This window comes from Lissotriton helveticus, chromosome 10, assembly GCF_964261635.1.
Source record: "Lissotriton helveticus chromosome 10, aLisHel1.1, whole genome shotgun sequence".
NCBI lineage: Eukaryota > Metazoa > Chordata > Amphibia > Caudata > Salamandridae > Lissotriton > Lissotriton helveticus.
The window spans coordinates 391,425,461-391,447,517 of NC_136071.1; the positions used below are offsets into that span (position 1 = coordinate 391,425,461).

The 22,057-nt window shown below is 44.0% G+C and overlaps 1 protein-coding gene across 1 annotated transcript in view; it reads right to left on the minus strand.

Moving 5' to 3' along the window:
• The window catches only part of AGAP3 (ArfGAP with GTPase domain, ankyrin repeat and PH domain 3), a 2,202,224-nt gene that overhangs the window by 2,160,005 nt on the left and 20,162 nt on the right, over positions 1–22,057 (minus strand). The window lies entirely within an intron of this gene.

Below are 22,057 nucleotides of genomic sequence, written 5' to 3' on the forward strand. Positions count from 1 at the left end.
ATTCCTTTTGCTCGAATCCCTGGAGTGGGGGATAGAGTGATTCCAAACATGGACAGGAGAAACTTGTTAATCGCAGACGCACACATGGGCGAGGGTCTCAGACACCTTAAATTAAAGGATTCTCTGGAAGAATTACAATCACGGTACTGGTGGCCAGGCATGAGCCTGCACTACACCATGTTTGTAAAAAACTGCCCAAACTGCAACAGAGATCGCAGTGGGGAGAGAAGCAGTTTAATACCTCGTCGTATCAAGGCAGATAACATCACCACTAAAAAGAATGGCTTGCGATTAACATATACAGGCTAGTTCCCACTTATAATGTAGATCCACAACACTCGGCTGACGTCCGGACTGTTATACAAGATTTGCGAGTCTAAATGGCATATACGCTAAGAGCATGCTACGTTCGACCAATTTTTTTTCCTTTTCTCAGGCAATCCAGCCTGGGGGGGGAAAGAATGGCCAAATGAGCACAGCCCAGCGGGAATCTTCTCACTTCCTTCCTGAGGGTATGGGATGGTGTAAAGAAAAAACCAAGACAGAAAGCAATCTATAATAGAAAGGATATTAGGTTCGGGAGCTGGGTGGGTCAAACATCTAATAAGTGTCCAACGTAGTCTTAATAACTTGCCAAGAAATTCTCTGAAGGGATTCAGTCCGTACGAATTATTATTCGGAACTAGGATGTTGATCTCTGACCTTGATAGTCAGACTTCAGTGGTAACAGAAAAAAGCTTTGATGTCAAAGACCGTTTGGCTATTTTGCAGGACTTAAACAAAACAAGAAAAGACCTGAGCAACATACAGTTGAAAGAACAGCCAACGACCACTGAAGAATCACCACCTGTCCCAGCAAGACCTGTCTGGATTCCAAAAGTCGGGGATCTAGTCAGGGAGAAGATCGCGGTAAAGAAGGAATTTGGGCCTTCTTACAGAAAAGCAGTTCCTGTATTGTCTGTCAACGGGACAAGATCAGTTGTACTACCGCCACTTGCTGGAAAAAAGGAGAACCGAGTTGTATCCATCGACCTGGTAAAACCACAACATGTGGCCGATAACAAACAGTAGGCCAAGTGGACTCCCAATAAGTAGCAGAACACCAAGGTTTGCTACCAGTACAGAGGTCCTATCAAAGAGGCTCATCACATTCGAAACGCCTACGGAAGAACAACAAGGACTATGCAACAATGCAATAGAACTTAGACCTCTGAAAACCCAAATAAAGACATTTAGCAGAGACACACCAATCTATACAGAAGTACCAAGTGAAAATGCGAGAAACAAAAATCCTGAACCAATTGGAACAATTGACAGAACTGCATCCGGTTACTTCATCAACTTCGATGATTCCTCTGACGGCTTCAGCGAACAAAAGACACAGCCATCATCAAAATCCTTTAAAGACAAAGCTAAGGAACTTTTGAAACAACTGAAAGAAACATATCTAGTTTCTCCATGGATTGAATTTTGGGTGGGTTTTGGTGCATTTATCCTCATACTTTGGCTCATCATGGTATTTACCTTGGGACGCTTCATTGAGGGAAAATATGCTAAAATGGACACAGCAAGTCAGAACATCAACTTGGTCCTCAAACCACACACATCTTCACACGTCGAGAAAAGAGAACTTTCTTCAGAACTTTCGAGAGCCAACTTCACAGCAATTCCAATATCTGGTGGGGTAGCCTGGGACAACACTGACTATGAAATTTATGGTCCGGTCGAGATCCTGAAATATCCACACCAAATCAAGATCTCCTTGAGTGACTTTGCAAAACCAAACTCATTTGCTGATGATTGGGACTTTGAAAGTATAAACAATATGATGTCTGACTTAGTAATGTCTGCTAAATTTACAAAACATGATTATTTGCAGGGTTCTACAAATTATGACAGCATGTACTGCTATAACCATTATGGTAACCATTTCTTGCATAAATCTGCACAACCTAGAAATGTTTTAAATTTCAATCAATGGGAACATTGTGCTACACCTCCAAAAGGGAGCTCTAGAACCGTGTATGGCAAATATTCATATTTTTCAGGTTTTAACATAACTAATGCTGAAACATTTTATTACAAATTGTCAAACAAGACAGGGATGAAAACCATGATAACCAACACAAAATTGATATATTCAGATTCTTTCTTTGAAAAAATGAATACTTTTGGATTTGATTATTGGGACAAACATGTTGATTTGAAAAGTGTTTGGGGCACAAAAGAATGGCAAGTACAGGGTATAGAAGCTTTGTTTAGAGCCTGCATGATCCCAGAACAAATGATATTTTTAAATGACACCGTTCAACAAACCACCTGTCTTGGTTTAGCAAAAATCAAAGATTTAAATAACCTGTCTATTCCAAAGCCAACAATGTTTAGCAATAACTCTGAAACAGATGAAGAAATAGACATCAACCATATACTTAACCAAAACAGAACACATCCTGATTGGAAACAATGGTTGATCTGGCCCACAGATACAAATAACTGTCAAGATAGATTCCTGAATAAAACACAGGGTTTCAAAATGACCAGGCCAGACCCTAGATATCCCCAAAGACATCACCCAGGGATAATAACAACCTACAGTGTGGGCAAATTATGCCTTCAATGGCTACAAACTTCCACACTGCCTGAAATTAAGCAACACCTAACTTTACTTACTGATGGTGCTGACTTGCGTGATTTCATAATGGGACCACGCAAACAGCGTCAAAAGCGTTTCATAGCAGCCTCTGTATATGCAGCATACAATGAGGCCTGGAAGGTTACTCAAATTGAAACAGCAGAAAGAATACGGGAAATTGACCGTATTAATTTGGAAAAATCACTTTCTGTAGTGGACAATGGGTTAATGACTCTGTCCTCCAGAATTTTTTCATTGGACAGCATTGTGTCTTCAGCAATCGATATATTATCGCAAGACTTACTGTTATTACAACATGGTCAGTCACAATTGCGTTCTATTGTACAGCTTGGCTGGACGTTACAAAATCTGCGTTCAGGCTATGTGCCTTGGCGTTTAATCAACACAACGTCACTATTCCAAATCTTTAACCTTACTGATAGACAAATCGGTATGGCTCAGAAGGGTGCTGATTATACAATCTTGAGCATTGAAAAACTAGAAAGATTACCGTTGACAATGTCAGAACGACCTGTCAGTGAATGGATAATCCACGGAATCATAAATATTCCAATCTCAACCTTCAGGTTTCAATACTGCCAAAAATATATACAGGCTGGCATGTACGAGAAATTGGGAAAGGGGTACCTTAAAACAACATGGAACCTGCCCTATTCACATGCATGTGTCAGTAACAAAGGACAGAAAGTGTTTCTTAGTGGCAACAATTGTGCTATGTCACTAAGCGGCACGCTTCTGTGTAACGGTATTAGTTTGCACGGAGCCTGTGAAGGGAATTCATACAACCTTTCATGTCACCAGCAAGGCGCACCTGCAACTGAAATAGAACCATTCTTTCAAAGACTCTATAATGGGAGTTACATTCTTATTGTAGACCGCAGATGCTGTAGTCTTATGCCCGGGACTCCTTATCTCGTCACTACGACGGCGAAGGTCAAGTGCTGTGGACGTTCTTTGTTTCCCAGCTCCTTTCCAGACAGGGAGGCAAGGGCATGGCCCAGTTTGAAAATTACTTCTATTCGAATAGACACTTTAAGCAGAATGAAAACAGTGCTTCTTCAGACGCCTACAAGGCTCACGTCATCTAAAGAAACGTATGATCTACAAGTCGCAAGGACGACTGCAGAGATACATACATTATTATCAACTAATTCCCCCGTACATTTCGCGGAAATCCTGAGCGAAATCTTAAATATTTCTGATACCACAGGGGTCTCAAAGGTATTTAAGACAGTATTTTCGATGGCATTAACACCATTCAAAGCCATACTGGGTATTTTTCCAGACTTCGTCCATTCGATTTTTGGCGGACTTCCCCTGATCCTAGGACTAATTGCAGGAATCCTATTCCTAGTCCTTATTTTTCGTTATGGCAACCCATGTCACAGAACAAACTCTCGCGACAATGGTAGATACGATCCTAGCCATTGGATACCGGGACCGGATATCAAAAATCCTGGGACTATCCCGGCTTAGAGACCTAAACATGACTTGGTTTCTATCATTTCGACCAATGTGGCAAAGGTGTGTTTTACCTGTACTAAGGTGTCTGCTATGCGGAGAAGAATGCGTGTTAGACACCTGTCTGACGCTACAATCGGATGCGCCGGTGGATGCAGATACACTGTTGGTTCCTACCAAGGTTCACGCACTGTGCTGCCCTCAAAGGCTGCCAATTCTGATGACGGCATTCCTGGAATCTTCACCACTGCGATTGAAGAGTAGTGAAGTTCAAGATGAAAGCAGCATCGAACAGGTACGACCTTCTGTCAGCAATGCAAATCAGAATGTCAATGGAGACAATCATGCGCATGAATGCATGGTTACCCCTATTTCCGACTTAGAGGAACTTTCCCATGAAGCTGTTGACAGTTTTTTCGAAAGCCTGAATGATATGATGTTCTCTCCGGAACAGAAATAGAGACTTTTGAGTAAACTCGCACACGGCGTTCCCTGAATTCGGCCTTCAACTTTAAAAATAAAGTCACATGAACAATTACAATCCAGTTCACGGACAGCAACTTTTTTCAGCAAGCCCCTAAAATATTTTTCTATATATTTTTTCCCGGGACACTGATTTTCTGCTTAAAGTAAGAGACTATTCCTAGAGAACTAAGATTTCTATTTTAGATACTTTATAGACTTTATAGACTTTAGCTGCCCGCTGGTATGTTCGCAATAGATTTTATGTGATGAAATGGTTTCGACTTTTTTTCTGTATAGCCATATTAAGAGCCATTTCATGTGTATTTCTCATATACCAACAATCAATAATGCATAACAATGCGTGTTCACTTTTGCATCTAATTCATAGCTTAAGTGCATACAATATATATGACTGCAATTTTTCAGTATATTTGAAAATTTCGAAATGCATTTATGTATTTTGGGGTGGTAAGGTATACACTATACTCTATAGTATGTTGTACTATGTTATACTATGCATAGATTAGTAGATATGACCATAGTTAGCGTGGAGTGGGTGTCGTGTATTTCTATAGGTTCTGATTCGATCCCCCTATTCCTGACCCTATTCTGGTTAAACTTACTAGCTAGTTAACTAACAGTCAGCCCATGAGGCAAGAAATCCCCCATGATGCAGATACCGTTATCTGACGCAGTCACACTACGGCACAGGAACGTGTTATCTGATTAGGTCATAACGCTTGAGATCTAATTAGACAAGCGACATTCCTCCAGCCCCTGATAAGGCATACGACGTTCTCATAACAAATCAAACCTATGACAACCTGGATAATCCGTGCGGCCATTGTTTTGATTTCACAGAGAACTTTAGTAAAGAATGTGCTAACGAGCAAGTCGTATGACATCTTTATTGACGTACCTATGTCCATCCTTACGTCAATCTCGGCACCTTTAAGGTATAAATATTGCCGACCTTGCCCTATGCAAACACACGCGTGGTGACAAGACGGAGCAGCCATACTTGCCGAAGCCGAGAGCAGAAGCAGACCCCGCAGGCCGCAGCCCCGCCTTCCTGACGCGCTGAGAGACGCGCTGCTATCTCAAGCCGAGAGACCCAGCACCGGCGCTTCTGGGCAGCCCTCGCAGGCAGCCTGGAATATCGAGAGCAGAGAAAGAGATACCATTCCTCATTCATCCTAAATTCCAGGTACAGAACTGAATAACCCCTCCTAGAGAATTCTTTAGTTATTCACTTGGCAAAAACAAACTTAAACTAAACTGTAACTTTCTATTCCCGCCCACGCATTAGACTTAGGTCAGGTACACGGGGTAGGCGTATTTAGAAACACCAGTTGAGTACGTTTAGTCAAATGTATATGTGTATGTAAATATATTTTAATCATTTTAAACATCATATGGCTCAGAAACCATATCAATGTTTTTACAGTATTATTTTATACTATTGCTTCTAATGTATGCACTTTACTTAACTATAAGTATTGCAATAATATCGATCCATTTCTCTTGTACGAGAAAAGAGACTGATCAATAAATAACATCTTTTATTGAACACGCCCGTCTCTTCCTTTTCTCTACATTCTGATGAGACTAAGAATGCACGTACTGACTGAGTAAAATAATTGCCTTGTGCTCACACGACTCTCGAGATTGACTCTTGATTAGGGGAGAGCAAAGTTGTCATGTTCTATGGTTGTCAGAAACTAAATCCCTTCTTGTCTAATCAGGGGAGTTAATCCTTCCTTGAACATTCGAGAAAGTTTCTAGCGAACTCTGAGCTTAGCTGGCAAACCCAAAAATTAAGTCTAGTATCGACAGTAGTAGACCTAGTTAACGTCTGGCCTAGGCCTTTACTGCTGTAGGCACTATTCCAATGCGCAGAGCCTATTGGGAAAATAGGAGCTACACTACAATACTGTATTTTAATGGTAAAGGTAACTTTAGGGACATATAACTTTGCACTTTTATGCCCACACCTTTATTATAAGGCACCCTGCCTCCTGGGCTCAGGAGGCCTTTCTTAGGGGTGACTGACATATATTAAAAGCAGTGCATTGACTTTGGCACACATGGAGAGGGCAAAGTCGAAATGGGGTAGTTTACACTGTTCCTGTAGTCTGCAATGGCAGGCCGGCTGTCAGTAGTTTACTTGGATCAGTCAGGGTGGCAAAAACAGTGCTGCAAGCCCAGATGACCCCATTACCACTCATGCCTTGGGTTCCACTGGTACTATATACTAGGGACCTATATTGGGGGGTAAAGCCCATGTCAATTGGAGTTGCCAATTTGCACAACAGGTTTAGGGCGAGAGCACTGGGGCCTGGGCAGCAGGCTTCAGTGCCCTTTCAGAGTGATAACAATCTGCATTGGAACAAAGAAGTGGAGGGGGGGCAGACAAGAAAGGCACTACAACCACTAATGCACTTTGGGTTCCAAAGTAGAGTGCTACTCACCAAAAAGTCCTTGATTGTCTTATCAGGGGTCGCAAGTGATATATAAATACAATTACAAATGTATTTTGCCACTTGTTTATATACCATTTTACAACACACTTTTGTCATTTCTATGCACAGTAAGTAACAGGTGTTACATTGAGCAATAATGGTGTTCCCTTTGACAAATATGGAAAAATGAAGACCAAGCTTCCTATGCTGAGATTTGAACTTGTAACCTTCAGATCACTGCAGTTGTCAGCAGCGAAGTATTATAGCTCATCCAGTTAGTTTGAACACCATGTTTTGAAAAATTACCCAGAAACGATCTGAAATAAAAGTATTCCTCTACCGTACTAGTCATGCAGTTCAAAGTGTGTTGCTTGGTTGTAATTCGGTGGACGGGATATTCGTCACCGTCATGACTGAGTAATCCGTCAGCCGAAATCTAAATCAGGCCTGAAGATTCTTGGGTCTGGCCTTTGAGACAGTTTTAGCAGCATCGTCTGACTCTTATATAATATGCACATATACAGAGGGGTTTATGTTTAGCAGGCTTCATCTACAGGTCAGTTAAACTGTCACTAAAGTTGTGCTTCTACCCATCACAGCATAGAGGATGTGGAAGTAGGTCAGTTCTCTACCATTGGCTCCCTTCACTTTGAGTGACTGCACAAAACATGAGGACATTGTTCACATCTACCTACAATTAGGGCCTTTTTATTTGATAACAAACCTGTATTGATTTATTTATATTAACTTTAAATACCAGCTATTTACTTTGCCTGCAGTTTGGGTGCCACAATAGTAATACATTGTCTGCCATTAAGGTGTCTGCATGTATTTTCTGTTCATGGCATAAGCTTGCAGGGAAAAAAAATAACTATCGTCAGGGCCAGACCTATTGGCTTTGCCAATGATTGTTCTTCCGGAGTAATGCAAACAGATGAATTAGAATTTACCTGAGTTCTTTATTAGTATATAGGAAATATCGAAAAGTGTTCATAACATATTGTAAATCCCATTCCGCAAGAGATTAGCACCACTGGCTTGTGCATGTCCTATGTTTTCGGCAACTTCTAGTGAACACACCACATACCCTTCACCCACAGCCCCAAAACACTGGCATATGTGTAATGCAACTTGGGGGCCAGGGTCAGACTGACATGAAACAGGCCTGGGCTCAAAATTAAAAGTGGCCCCTATTAGCGAATAAGATAGCTAAAAATGTGACTTATCATGCAAGCCAGGGTAGTTTTGATCTTGTAAAGACAGGCTGTATAAGTGTTTTGCAATGTATGGGTCCTTGCATGCATTTGTACTTGCTGCAGGCAACATTTGTAGATATAACAAGCACGGAAATCAACGGTAAAGCCAGATCACCAGGCCACGAAACTGGCCAATAAGCATTCAAAAAAGCTGCCCACAAACTGACCCATCAAGCTAGCCCTTCTGGGCTTGCCAGATTGACTTACATGTTAGTTTGATCCTGCTGGTGGCAAAAGCATATCAGATAATTGGACGGTGGGATAGGGAGACACAATATAAGCTAAAACATCAAGAAAAAAAAGTAGCCCCTCCAGCAAAAGAGCCTATGTGCCATAGGGCAACTAGAGAGTCAAGTGAGCCACTAGCAGGGTATTGAGAACCTAAGCACAAGCATGAAAAACAGAGAAAAAAGGAGAAAAAATATTGGCAGATAGTATAATGACGAAGGAATAGCGGTTGAGAAACGGAGAAAAAGAACACCAGACATTCTAATGCTAGCCCGAATGCATTTACCCAGAGGGCATTACAACGTGCAGACCTTAACAATGCGTTGTAATACCATGCAAGGCTTAATAACGCATGCCTTTACCCGCATTGTAAAGTCTAATATATATATATAAATATAAATATATATATATATATATATATATATATATATATATATATATATATATATTTTTTTTTTTCCACCAATCCCGCTTCTGCTACAAACGGGCTGACACATGCTCAGAGAGAAGCTTTATTTTCACCATCCAGGCACATCTTGCTTTCATGACAATTCGCCACTGCTGTAACACCTGGCAGACGCGTTTCGGCTTGTTTGCCTTCCATGCCAGCTCTGTGTGACAGAGAAAAGCGGCGCCATGTAAAATCACTGTGTATCGCAGGATGTTGGCCAATACATACCGCAAAGAAAGCACAGTCCAAATTCGGGGACATAGTTCAGTGACTGCGTACCCAGCACAAAATATTGCTCTGACTCCGTCAGCTGTCAGGCTGCATTCTCCCCACTGCGGTCAACAGACGGTGATTTGGCTTTCCTCCAATCGTCCTTTCAACAGGCATTCTGCTGCTTTTTCCCCAGTGTACCAACACAAGTGCTGCTGCTGGGGGGTGCTGCGATGCGTACCCTCATACGCTCATTCCAAAGTTTTGGCGGCTATTCGCAGAGCACCAGACCAAGAGGCGTGTCAGTCTTCAAGCACCGACTGCTTGACACGTACTCCACCAATCCCGCTTCTGTTACAAACGGGCTGACACATGCTCAGGTACGGTAGGAAAAAGCTTTATTTTCACCATCCATGCACATCTTGCTTTGATGACAATTTGCCACTGCTGTAACACCTGGCAGACGCGTTTCGGCTTCTTTGCCTTCCTCAATGCCAGCTCTGTGTGACAGAGAAATGCGGTGCCACGTAAAATCACTGTGTATCGCAGGATGTTGGCCAATACATACCGCAATTGAGGAAAACACAGTCCAAATTCAGGGACATAGTTCAGTGACTGCGTACCCAGCACAAAATAATGCTCTGACTATATATATATATATATAGATATAGATAGATATAGATGGATATATATTAGACTTTAATATCCTATGGGATTTATATATACGTACATACACACATTTATTTACATGTTCTGCTACCCAACGTCCCCCTTTTTCCCCCTTACCTCTGCCCACCCCAATCCCTATTATCACCCTTATGTCCCTTTGCCTCTACCCACCCCTAAACCCTAAGATCATCCTCACCTCCGTGCACCATAAAAATCCATTACCTTCTTTTACCACTACTAACCCCTGAACCCTAAACATCCTTACACCGTTACCTCTATCCAGCCCTAAGCACTAAAATCATCCCTACTTCCCTTTACCTCTACTCACGCCTTAACCCTTAAATGAACCTTACCTCCCTTTACCATTGCCCACCCGTAATTCAAAAATCACTCTTACCTTCCTTTACCTTTACCTCTACCCACCCCAAACCCTCATATCACTCTTATTTCCCTTTATCTTCACCCTTTGAAAAACAAAAAAGAAAGTAATAATAAAATGTTAATTATAACGAGCATTTGCAATGCAATAGGTCTCACATTTACAAGAGTTTGAGCTATTGGCATTGCAAATGACTCTGTCTTTTATTTATGTGTTGATTTTTAAAACATAAATAAAAGGCATTTAACAATGCCAATAGCTTAAACTCTCGCAAATGCGAGACCTATTGCATTGCAAATGCTTGTTGAAAGAGGAACGAGAGAACATGATCTTTACAGAACGTAATACACGAGCCTCTCTCTACATGTATTTGCACAGGTAACCACTTCCGAGGATCTGCCTTCTTGCAAAATGATGTGGATTTCCTCAAGGCAGGCCCTCAAACAAAGCACACTAAGGAAAGCAGTGGGTTCAAGATTTCTTCCTGTGCGCAGTGTCCAACCTCCATCTCGCAGACACCATTCTTATCCCAAAGTAAACATTCGTCATCCGCTGACCACTTCAGCTTTTGTTATAATGCTCGCAATGATGCGACAGCAATGGCTGCCCATAATATTCATCAACATGACTTAGTTGCCCAAAAATGGAAACGTGAAGTTGCCACCTTCGTTGCCACACAGACTTCTGTCAAAATGGAAACATGAAAACATAGGGTAGGTCTCGGAGGCGAAGGACAACAGTGGTAGAAATGGCACAGCTGCACCGTGCATTTCTCCTTTAAACAGCACTTTCTGCATCTGACTGTGACATCGTAACCCTGTAATTATCTAGTGTTGCTGTTGGTAACCCGTTGGTGGTCAAAGTATCTTTATTCAGTGAAATGACCATAAAGCAAAAAAAAGCACAAACAGAAACAAACGAGCACTGAAAGACACCGGGAAGCAGCCAGGTGATCTTAGCCACTCGAGTCATACTCCAGAAACATATGAAGCGCTGCATTCCAGAGACGGGAGATTGCAGAGCGAAGACAGCTTGTTCAGAGGTTTTAGTCCAGGCTGCTGGCCCGTGAGCACCGAGAGGAGCAGCTTATGCTGGGCTGCTGATGCGCTAGTTGAGGCCAGAAGCAACTACGACATCAAGCTGGGGGTGCTGTGGTCTATCAAGGGAGGGATGTGCGCGATTTCACTCTGACGGGACGCGTGTGTCTTTAAGACGTCCGCTGAGAGGGGAGACATGGACAGTTTACAGCTTGTGGTACTGTGCCTGGTGTCACTAGTCCTAGAGGTAAGACTACTTCTCTCGCCAGTCATGTCCATCAGAGGTAGAAGGAGAAGGGTCGGGCACTGGTGGTCGCTTCCATGGTTAAATCTGTTCTGTTTGTTTACTTTTAATAGATGGGTAAAATCTTCTGTTGTGCCTTAAATACCGCTGTTGGACTAATTACATCTTCTAGATGTACAGGGTAGGCAAAGCAGTGCCAACCATGAGAGTTATACCAACCCCTTCCTTTAAACGAGCTTTCTCTATGTGTGTCTGCTGGAAAACAACCATCTGTCAAATCTGGGCTATAATTTATTTATCTAATTATGGCATTTTGCACAGAGCGAATGTAGCCCATGTCATTGGAGTGCTTTGCAAGAGAACGGGTTGTCAAACAAGTAAACGATCATTATGTGACAACCAAAGTGCTCAGATAAAAACAAAAGACAGTACCAATACAAGAAACCGAGAGTTCAAAGAAGACAGATGCATATATGGAGGTTGAGATTGGGCAGGTCTCACCCAGACCCTGCACAGCTGAGCTCAGCAGAGGTGCCACACACAAGTATCCCAAGTCTTCCTGGGCCTTATCCAAACAATCTGATTGGCTACAAGTCTCCCCTACACTGATGTATGTCGCACATCTTCTTGGCATGTACATATTTACATCTACCCCCCTCTTACTGGTTGAAAGGATCCAATGTGTATGATAGATTACAAAACTGAAGGCAGATGAAACAAGCATGCATGCAATGGCGAGAAAACCAAGCACGGAATCGAAACCAGTGGTGTGCGTGCACCACAGAGGAGCAGGGGCGGGAATCAAAACCCAGTGGTGAGCGCGCACCACAGAGGAGCAGGGGTGAGGGAGCGTGGCAGCGAGGAGAACGCGCGCTGCTGCGCGTAATAGACACCATTGGGACTTGGCAGAGCAAAGGCGGGACATGCACCCGCCTTTGCCCAATTGCGTGCCTTATTTTTTTTTAAAACCATGCTAAAGCCAATGGCAGCCGGCGAAAGCAAAATCACACGCACGAGCCTGTGGTCAGCTTTCAGAACCCCGTACAAGAGGTCTCACGCTGCACGAGTAGTGCTGCGCACTGCAACGCTAGGTGCGAGACCTAAAAAATGTGTAGTAAAGTACCACGTGGTAAAGGCAACGACCAATGTAAATATATATACCTGCATGATACTTAAGTGCGTGATAAAGGCTATGTGGGGTAATGATTGAGGGAAAAAGGCTACTTACCAGAGATAAGTAGACCATGAATCATCTATAACCAAAAGAGCAGGATGATGGACAAAAAGAACAAGACAGGACTGGTCTTTATTTGACATATTAACCCCAAGCCACTTCCATCGGCTCATTTTTTTCAGTAAACACAGCAATCCATTTCACTGCAAGGCTGCTTCGTCCCGACTAGACAAGTTTATTGATATAGACCTCCACTGAGATCAACAAAGAAATATAAATTGAACACAAATAAAACATGAATTCACACCATCAAACATTGTCAATAATAATTAAAAGAGGTTCAATAATTAGATGGAAAAAAATATATATTATAACAAATTCTTTCAGTGGGGAAGATAATAAAGACATCAAGTTGTGGCCATTTGCTAAGCTAAATTTAAAATATAGAGGTACTAGGTAACAGGCGTGGGACAATCGATGGGCATACAAATAAAGTGCTTTAGGATTTGAATCCCTCCATAACGCGTGTATCAGGTTTGTCTCTGTTTTCATCGTAGCCCAATGATTCTTATATGTTTTCAATGGAAGTGAGCCTAACCTAAGTGCTAGTATAGCTCGCCTGACTCCGTGATCGAGTGTAAAAGATAAATAAATACTCTTGGGGAGGCATATACTCTATTTGATCCAAATAAGAGGAATACAGCTTCAGTGATGTACGATGATTACTGTCCTCAAAATAAAACTTGGGATTGCATTTTCTAAAAAAATGCTTTATTTGACTAGGTGACCATGATTGAAGCTAATCTATCTTTCAATTTTATTTTTCCAATACAAACATCAAATTTCTATTAAAAGCACAATGTGTCGCATGTGATTCGAATGTTTCTTTTTCAAGATGATCTCTGAGAGAGCCTACTGGAGCATATTGATGAATAGGAGACCATTTCTTGACTGGAATATACTCAAGTGCATATGTGAGCATGAAAGATATTTTTACTTTAGTGATTTTTAAAACATTATTAAACAGTCTTCTTCCAGAGGCTATGTAAAACTTAAGACACTTGCCTGTGTGTATGCCTCTTTTCTACACGAGTGAAATGGGCCTTACTATCCAGATTCTGCGCAAACACTCCGCCTAGATAAATACAACATTTTACAGACTCTAAAGTGTTTGCTCCATGTTTTAAGAGTAGGGCAACCTAATTTGCTTTCCTTAAGAGGTACATTTTTTTGATTTGGACGCATTTATGCTTAAGCGCATAGGGGCTTAGGGCGTCAAGGGTGCAATGAAGGCAGACTGGGGTAAGATAAAACAAAACAACGTCATCTGCATACTGAAGCACATGTATATCATGAGCAGCTAAACGTGATGGAACATTTCTAATATATTTTAATTGAATTGGTAAATCGTATAGGGAAATAGGGAAATGGAGAAATGGAGGGGAGCTCGTATGCATCCTTATTTCAATCCATTCCTTAAACCAATTTGAGGGGTCAACTCTTTGTTCATGTCCATGAGGACTCTGCACCAAGTGGACAAGTAAAGTGCTATTAAAATCCTTTTTTTTTATTTTTTATTATATTTATAGTTTCAAAGTATAGCAAATAGACATATTCATCAATTACACATTACATAGTACAGTGTCCAGAGTGGATAGCGTTTCATACGCACATTAGCATAGTTTAACAGAAACATGTTGATATAGAACATCCGTCACCTTACAGTATAGCGATAACCATCATAGCAGCATAACGTATATCATCAGTCAGGCGAAGTAGTTAATACATAGTCAGTGAATGGACTCCAGATGTCCCTCGGTCTAGAGGCTCTTGGTAGTTCTTCCTAATAACAAAGCAGTTGGTCACGGCAGAAAGCAATATCCTTCAGCCATTGTGGAAATCTCGGTGCCGGCCTCCCATCCCAGAGGAGTGAAACTCTGCGTTTGGCCAATAACAGAGCTAAAGCCACTAATCTACAATTACATTCTTTAAGATGCATTACATTGCCAGATGGGCATGGTAAAAAGTACAGACTCCCCCACCATAGCTGTTAACGCTTCAGTTACTTTCTCCCAAAACTCTGCCACTTTACCACAACTCCACCCCACAACGTCTACAACTGCTAGAATCTCTTAACCTATATTTAAAAAGTTGCGCCGGCGGGTAGTATATTTGATGAATATACTTATAGTGAATCAGGCACAAATTCCCATTAGCAGTAAAATGCCCCGTGAGATTACAACATGTATCCCATATATCTTCTGTCAGTGCTTGTGGCAATATGACGTTCCAATTAGTCAACGGGCCCACACTCCCATCCACCTCGTCAGCCTCTGAGGCATTATACAGACAAGTAATCATTTTTGCCCTAGATTGTGCAACATAAACGTATTGTAGTGCCGCAAGGGTGGGAGGTTTGGCAGGATAACAGGGATAGAAAGCTTTAATCGCGGCCCTTAGCGTACTATATATAAAGGTGGCCATAACCGAGTCAGTCCCACCTTCTGTGAAGGCCTGCAATCCAATAAATTCCCCACCTGGGAACACATGCCCCATAGTTCGCCTACCTGCAGCTTGCAGAATTTTTAACACCCCTGCTTCACATGTCACAGAGATCTTCCCATGATGTAGTAGCAGCATTGCTGGCGCATACAACGGTAACCTCCCAGTCCGTCTCCCAAGCTCCCCCCATGCGTGCCTAGTACATTGCACCGTGTCAAACTCATCTTTCTCGAAGACTGTAGTGTCATTGACCACTATTGCTTTTGGCGGTACCGGGTGAACCGCCACGTGCGGCGTGTATGGCGGTGCATTCTACCAATATGACGCATATTGCGCTTGCCTGCACACAGATAGTACAATTGTCCGGCACACGGAAACCTCCTTTCTCATAAGGTAGAGTAAGCACTTCTCAATTAATGCGCAGCTTTCCCCCCCCCCAGATCAGAGTGATCAATATCCCACGCAACGTATTAAAAAAATGTTGCCGCAAAATAATGGGTATGTTGACAAATAAATATAAAAATTGCGGGAGGACTACCATTTTAAATAGTGCCACTCCTTCTGCGCATGTCAATTGAAGCTGTATCCACCTAGCAACTTTGTCTTCGAGTCGAGCTATCGCGGTCCCATAGTTATCGCATATAACAGTCTGTGGATCTTTGCGCACCCAGACTCCCAGGTATTTGACAGGTTCATCATTCCATATCACTGGGTATTCTAACTGCACCCGCTTTGTAAAATCTGTTAAAGCAAATACCACTGACTTATCCCAATTTATACCCAGCCCGAACACCATTCGAATCAAACGTATTCCTGTATCAGCTGCTCTGGGTGTGCTTCAGGCTCACGTACATACAGGACCATATCTTCGGCATACATTGACACCACCAATGGCTGCTGCTGAAAGCGTAGCGCTGCCTGTGTGTGTCGCTGCCGCAAGCTGCAGGCCAGGGGTTCCAATATGAGCGCAAAGATGAGCGGCGACAAAGGGCAGCCTTGCCGCGTCCCGCACCCAATCGGGAAAGTATCAGACGTCCTACCATTAATGCGGACATGTGCCACTGGTGCCGTGTATAACAGCCTGATCCAATTGGTAAAGATAAATGGCACCCCCATACGGTGTAGCACCGCCAGCATATACCGCCAGTAGATAGAATCAAATGCCTTTGCGGCATCCAGCAAAACTGCCGCTGCCGGTAGTGTGGGTTTCAGAAATTATGGGCTGTGTAACGGGCAGGGACAAAACCCGACTGATCTGGCAACACCATCACAGGCAATAACAATTGCAGTCTAGTAGCAAGGACCTTTGCGAGGATTTTAACATCCGTATTCATTAGTGATAACGGTCGGTATGATTCGCAGCATTCAGGATCTTTCCCTGGTTTATGGAGAGCCACAATTAACGCTTCTCGAAGCGTGTTGGACAACTGCTGCCGTTCGTATGCATCCACAAACATAGCCTGAAGATGCGGCACCAATATATCCAAATATTCTTTATAAAACTCCCCTGGGAGTCCATCTGTGCCTGTTGCTTTGCCATTAGGCAAGGCAGTGACAGCATCACGTATCTCATCCAAGGTCAACGGATGCATTAAAAAATCTTGCTCCCCTTTGACAACCACACTAGAGCCACGTCCGCTAAATATTCCGCTATCTCAGTCTCCTCAGCCATTTGCCTGCTGCTATACATACCCTCATAATACTTTACAAATGAGGCTAGAATGCCCTCACTGTCACAGTGCCTGTCCCCATCCACACAAATTGCATTGATGTTACTGCTCTTAGCACAGCGTTCAGTTATTTTTGCCACCAGCACTCTACCCAGCCGTCCTCCCACTCAATTAGTACCTAGCCGTCCAGCGCCGTGCCATGTGCTTCACTTCCAGGTCCGCCAACTCGTTATATTCAGTGATCTTTAATCTAATGGTCGCTAACGTGGCAGTATCTAGCTCTCTTTCATACTGTCTCTCAGCTCAAGGAGTTCCAGTTCAAGAGCCTTCACAGACCCCCGAAGTGACTTAAGTACCCCAGCTTGGAGTCCTATACATGCCGGCGAATCATCACTTTGAACGCCTCCCACAATGTGCCTAGGTCGTCTACAGTGCCTGTGTTGTGTTCAAAGTACTGTGTAATAGCGTCCCTGACTCCCTCACGAAACACCTGATCCTGCAGAGCTGAGGATTGCAATCGCCATTGAAACAGTGGCGGCGTGTACAGAGGTATGATCATAGTGAATAATGAGGGGGAGTGATCAGAAAGCGTCCTAGGCAAATGGGTAGCGCTCGTAACCAGCGAGATTTTTGTCACTGGTGGTTAGCCAACAGTCCAAACGGGACCAAGATTGATGCACGTAAGAGTGACAAGTACCCTCCTGTGCCCCAGGGTGTCTCAATCTCCCGATATCTATGAGGGATAAGTTGTGCATCCCCGTCTGTACAGCTTGCGCGGCCTTCTTAACAGCTGGGTCTGAGTTAGTGTGTCTGTCTAGATCCGGATTCAATACCACATTAAAATCGCCGCCACGTATAATAGCGGTCGGCTGCAATCTATAAATCTTGTTCCATAACACCTCATAAATGACAGGATCGTCCACATTAGGGTCGTAAATATTAATAATGGTAACCATCAGTCCACACAACTTCCCCTGCACTATTATGTACCGACCATCAACATCCATCTCCACATGTGATGTTTCAAACACAAGATCCTTCTTAATCAAATCATAACCCCCCTCACATACGTGGAATAAGACGATGCAAATTTTGCACCCGCCCATCTAGTGGCCACTTTATCCGCCTCTTGTTTGTTTAAGTGGGTTTCTTGTAACAACGCCACTTGCACACTGTGCCGATCCAAGAATGTAAGTACCTGCCTGTTTTTTGGGGGATTGTTCAATCCCCTGACATTCCATGTCATGCATGTCACCATACCACCCTCCAGCAGTATCTTTTGATGTTCAAAACCTTAGTAATGGCTATACCTTCTGCACCTATGCCACATAGAACACATTCCACCCATTTCTGCACTCTGCACTGCAAAAAGCAACCATGAATTAGTTCCCCAACAAAGCCCCACACCCACTTAAGCATCCCAATCATGCTAAGGCACCCCAATACAAGAAAATTCAGAAACAAAGACCCCCTCCCTTCCCCGCGTGAGAAGCTAGCCCTCTCACGTCCTACACCCCTTTTGAAGAAAAAACGCGGGGTGTTCCCTCCTGGAGGACACCAGTCGCCCACCGACCCCATGGTGGTACCAAGGGGGGTCAGGGCAAGTCCATAGTACCTTCCCAGCACATCCAACATTATTATACCTGCAGCGATGAACATGTCAATAACAACCCCTGCTAGGCAGTCAAGCACATATCACCCTCCTTCCACCAATAAACAGCAGACCATTGCATACAGCAGTCACTCCCATGTGTGTCGGAGGCCAGAGAGAGGACTACACAGCACAAAACAGTCAAGTACATTTGTAGTACTGAGAGGCCCGCATCCCCAACCTCCCCTTATACCATATTGAACAGAATTTGGTTATATATAACCGGACTGCCAACATCAGGACCCAGATAGCACCTCAGCGAACTATTGCATATATAGATGCATCCTGATAAGTCCAGTTGTCCATCACCCCTTCACACATGTATTAACAGTGCATAATGCAGTCCTTGACTAATGTCCCGATCAAGTATCATCCTAGCTGTGGAAAAAAGCAACATTAACAAGTAACAAAGGTGCACATCTGCATGGCACAAGAGCAGCATACGACCTGCAGTATCATGCTAATCTTCATTGTCCGCATCATCACCAGCTCGTTGGGTCGCTGCATGCTTCTCCAGTTGCTTAACATATTGCATAGCGTCTTTAGGGGTCATGCATATCCGCGGATTGTTCCCATGCATTATCTTTAGACGAGCAGGGTACAACATGGCGTACGGCACTTCCATATCTTTTTGACTTGCTGGAACTCTCACCGAGCCTGTTGCACCACAACTGTAATGTCCGGAAACAATGCCACCTCCATCCCTAGGTAGCTAGTGGTGCCCAACTCCCGTGCACGGCGGAGGGCCACATCCCTTTTGCGATAATTCAAAGGTCTTGCGATGATCAGACGCGGAGGCGCCTCCGGGACAGGTCGAGGTGCAAGAGACCGGTGCGCCCTCTCCACCACCAGTACATTGGAAAATATTTCTTCACCCAGCATGGTCTTGAGCATGTTTTCCACATATAGCTCCAATTTGCCTGTGTTGGTGGTTTCAGGCACTCCCGTGCGTAAGTTGTTTCGGTGCGATCTCGGCTCTAATTCCTTATTCTTTGCCCGTATGACCTTTAAGATCTTCTCCACCTCGGTGCAGGATTTCGTGACACGTTCCACCCTGTCCTCAGCTGTGGGGATGCGGTGTTCCGCCTCCGTCAAACGTACTCCATGCTTGTCTAGCTTCTCTGACATGGTATCCATCCGCATATTTAGGTTATCGATTTTGCCATCAATTGTTTGAAGACTCTGCTGCATCGCCAATAAAAAACATTCCAGCTTAGAGCTACTACCAGATTCCATGTCCGTTTCCGTATCAGAGACTGCCTGCTTTTGCGTTTTCTTCAAGCGTTTAGATTCAAAGGAGAGCGTAGATTGCAGGTGCTTGTCCGGCTTACCCATCCTGCCACCAGGATATACAATCTGTTAGTTATGCACGCCACCCGCCAGGTGACTAGCCAGGGCAGGCAAGTCTTCCACTCTCTGACAGCGTCACACACCACTCAAGTTGGTCACGCCCGGCGAAGGTATCTGCACTTCAGGCCCAATCTCCCAACAAGTTGTGCGTCGTAGTCCAGCAGGTTAGCTGCGGCTGCTCCTCCTCAATACTGGCGCAGTAGCACTCCCCAGGTTTCTCCAACGCTGTGGCTAGCGTCCCAATGCCCAGGCCTAGAGGTCAGCACACCACGTGGTGCCACAGCAGCACCGCAGATGGGTACTCCAGCAGCGTCACTCCAGTTAACTAGGCCTAAAACTGATCATACGTGGGCACCATGCCAACAGCCCCCAGTAGCAAAGGCACACGTCCAGTTCCACAAGCCAACGGACCGCAGAGCATCCGACACCACCGACCTCCACTTCGCTGTCAAACAAGTCAGGGGAGAGCGCAGGTCCAATTCTAAAATTGCACAAACATAATAGGCGCCTCCATTAATATTTAAATGTGACTGTTAGTTTCATATGCAGCAGAGGAACACAGTCACCTGCAATACAGCCCCCACTGTCACATGCGCTGCAGTTCCACAGCCTGATTGTACCGCAAATGGCCCCAGTGTAGTCCCTGTTGCATTCGTGCACAAAGACCGATCTTTCTACTTGGCTCCCCGTAGGCGGTCCACTCCTCACGGTTACCTCCTCTCCGCGTTGCCGCTGATGAGCTGCCCGACTCCCGCCCGGGCCACACCCGCCGCTCACAGAGCCACACACAGTGCCGAGCACCGGCCTCAGACAGAGCCGCCTCTAGGGCCCGCATTGCTAGGTGGACATCCGGCCCCTCTCCGGTCCCAAAGGTCGACTGTAGCAGCAGAAGGGCCGTGCCGCAATAGGCCGCCGCCCGCCTCCCCGCCAACAGTCGTCCGCGCACAATCGGGCCTCCACAACCGCTGTTGCCCACCCGTATCGGTTCAGTACACCAGCCTATGCCTTCCGCACTCACTGCACCGCGGACCGCATTCCAGTCGCAGGCATTTTCAGCGTCAGCACAGCCAGGCCTTCACGCCACCGGTCTCAGCACTCGACTGCCGCCATTTTAGGGTCCGTCCGACAGAGGCAGTTTTGCAGCTTTCACTTGGCACAGCGGCTGAATAAACCTCCTTAATGGATACAGCAAGCGATACCGGTGCCAATGCGCTGTCACTCCAGTTCAGATGATTGGGAGAGTAGAAGGATAATGAACGGATTGAGGCCCCGACCAGCAGAGCTGCACTAATGTGTGGCCATCTTGCTTCAGGCTCACTAGCGCCCGCCCAAATGCTATTATAATCCTTAATAGATTCATAGGAATTTCCAAACCAACAATTCCCTCCATAAAATAAAGTCTGTCAACTTTGTCGAAAGCTGTAGAGGCTGTTACAACATAAAGGCAGCATAATGAAGGCTGCATTAAAAGTGATAGAGGACAAGCAGTTAACCAGACACACAATGCAGGGCATGCATAGAATGAAAGTCATTTCAGCTTGAAGACTACAAACTTGGAGCCAAAGCGTAAAGTGAGATCCTGGCAGCCTAATTGACAATGGCTTGCTTAAGCTCATGTACAAAGTACATATACGAGTATATTTTCCATTTAGCACGAAAGTGTTGGAGTTTTTGTTTCTGCAGAAATTGTTCTCCCCCGAACCCTCCACAATGCTAAGAGTTTTTTTCAGGATGTTTGGGGTAACAATGTTCTAACCTCTATAACCTTTTCTTTTTCCCAAAATAACGTATCCACGCCAAATTTTGGTCTTTTTTTTCTTTTTAAAACAAAAAGCACCCACGGTTTGTAGAATGCTCCAAGAAAAAAAAAAAGAAAATAGCCAACATATTGCAAAATGTCGTTTTTTGGGGGACAAATAGGAAAAAAGTACCCTGCAAGAAAGTACATATTTTTTCTTAAAATGGCATTAGAGAAAGGTTGGCTGTGCTAGGATCACTATCTCCCAAGCTTTCAGGAACAAGCAGAGGTATAAAAAAACAATTTCTTTACCACAGTTGTTGTATTTTTGTCTAAGGAAATCTACTTTACCTAATTTTTGCGTTTTCAACCTACCATCAGTTTATAGTGGAAACAGGTGTGAAAACCATGGGTGATCACAGAAAGCAATACTTTTCCCAAAAGGCAACAACATTTT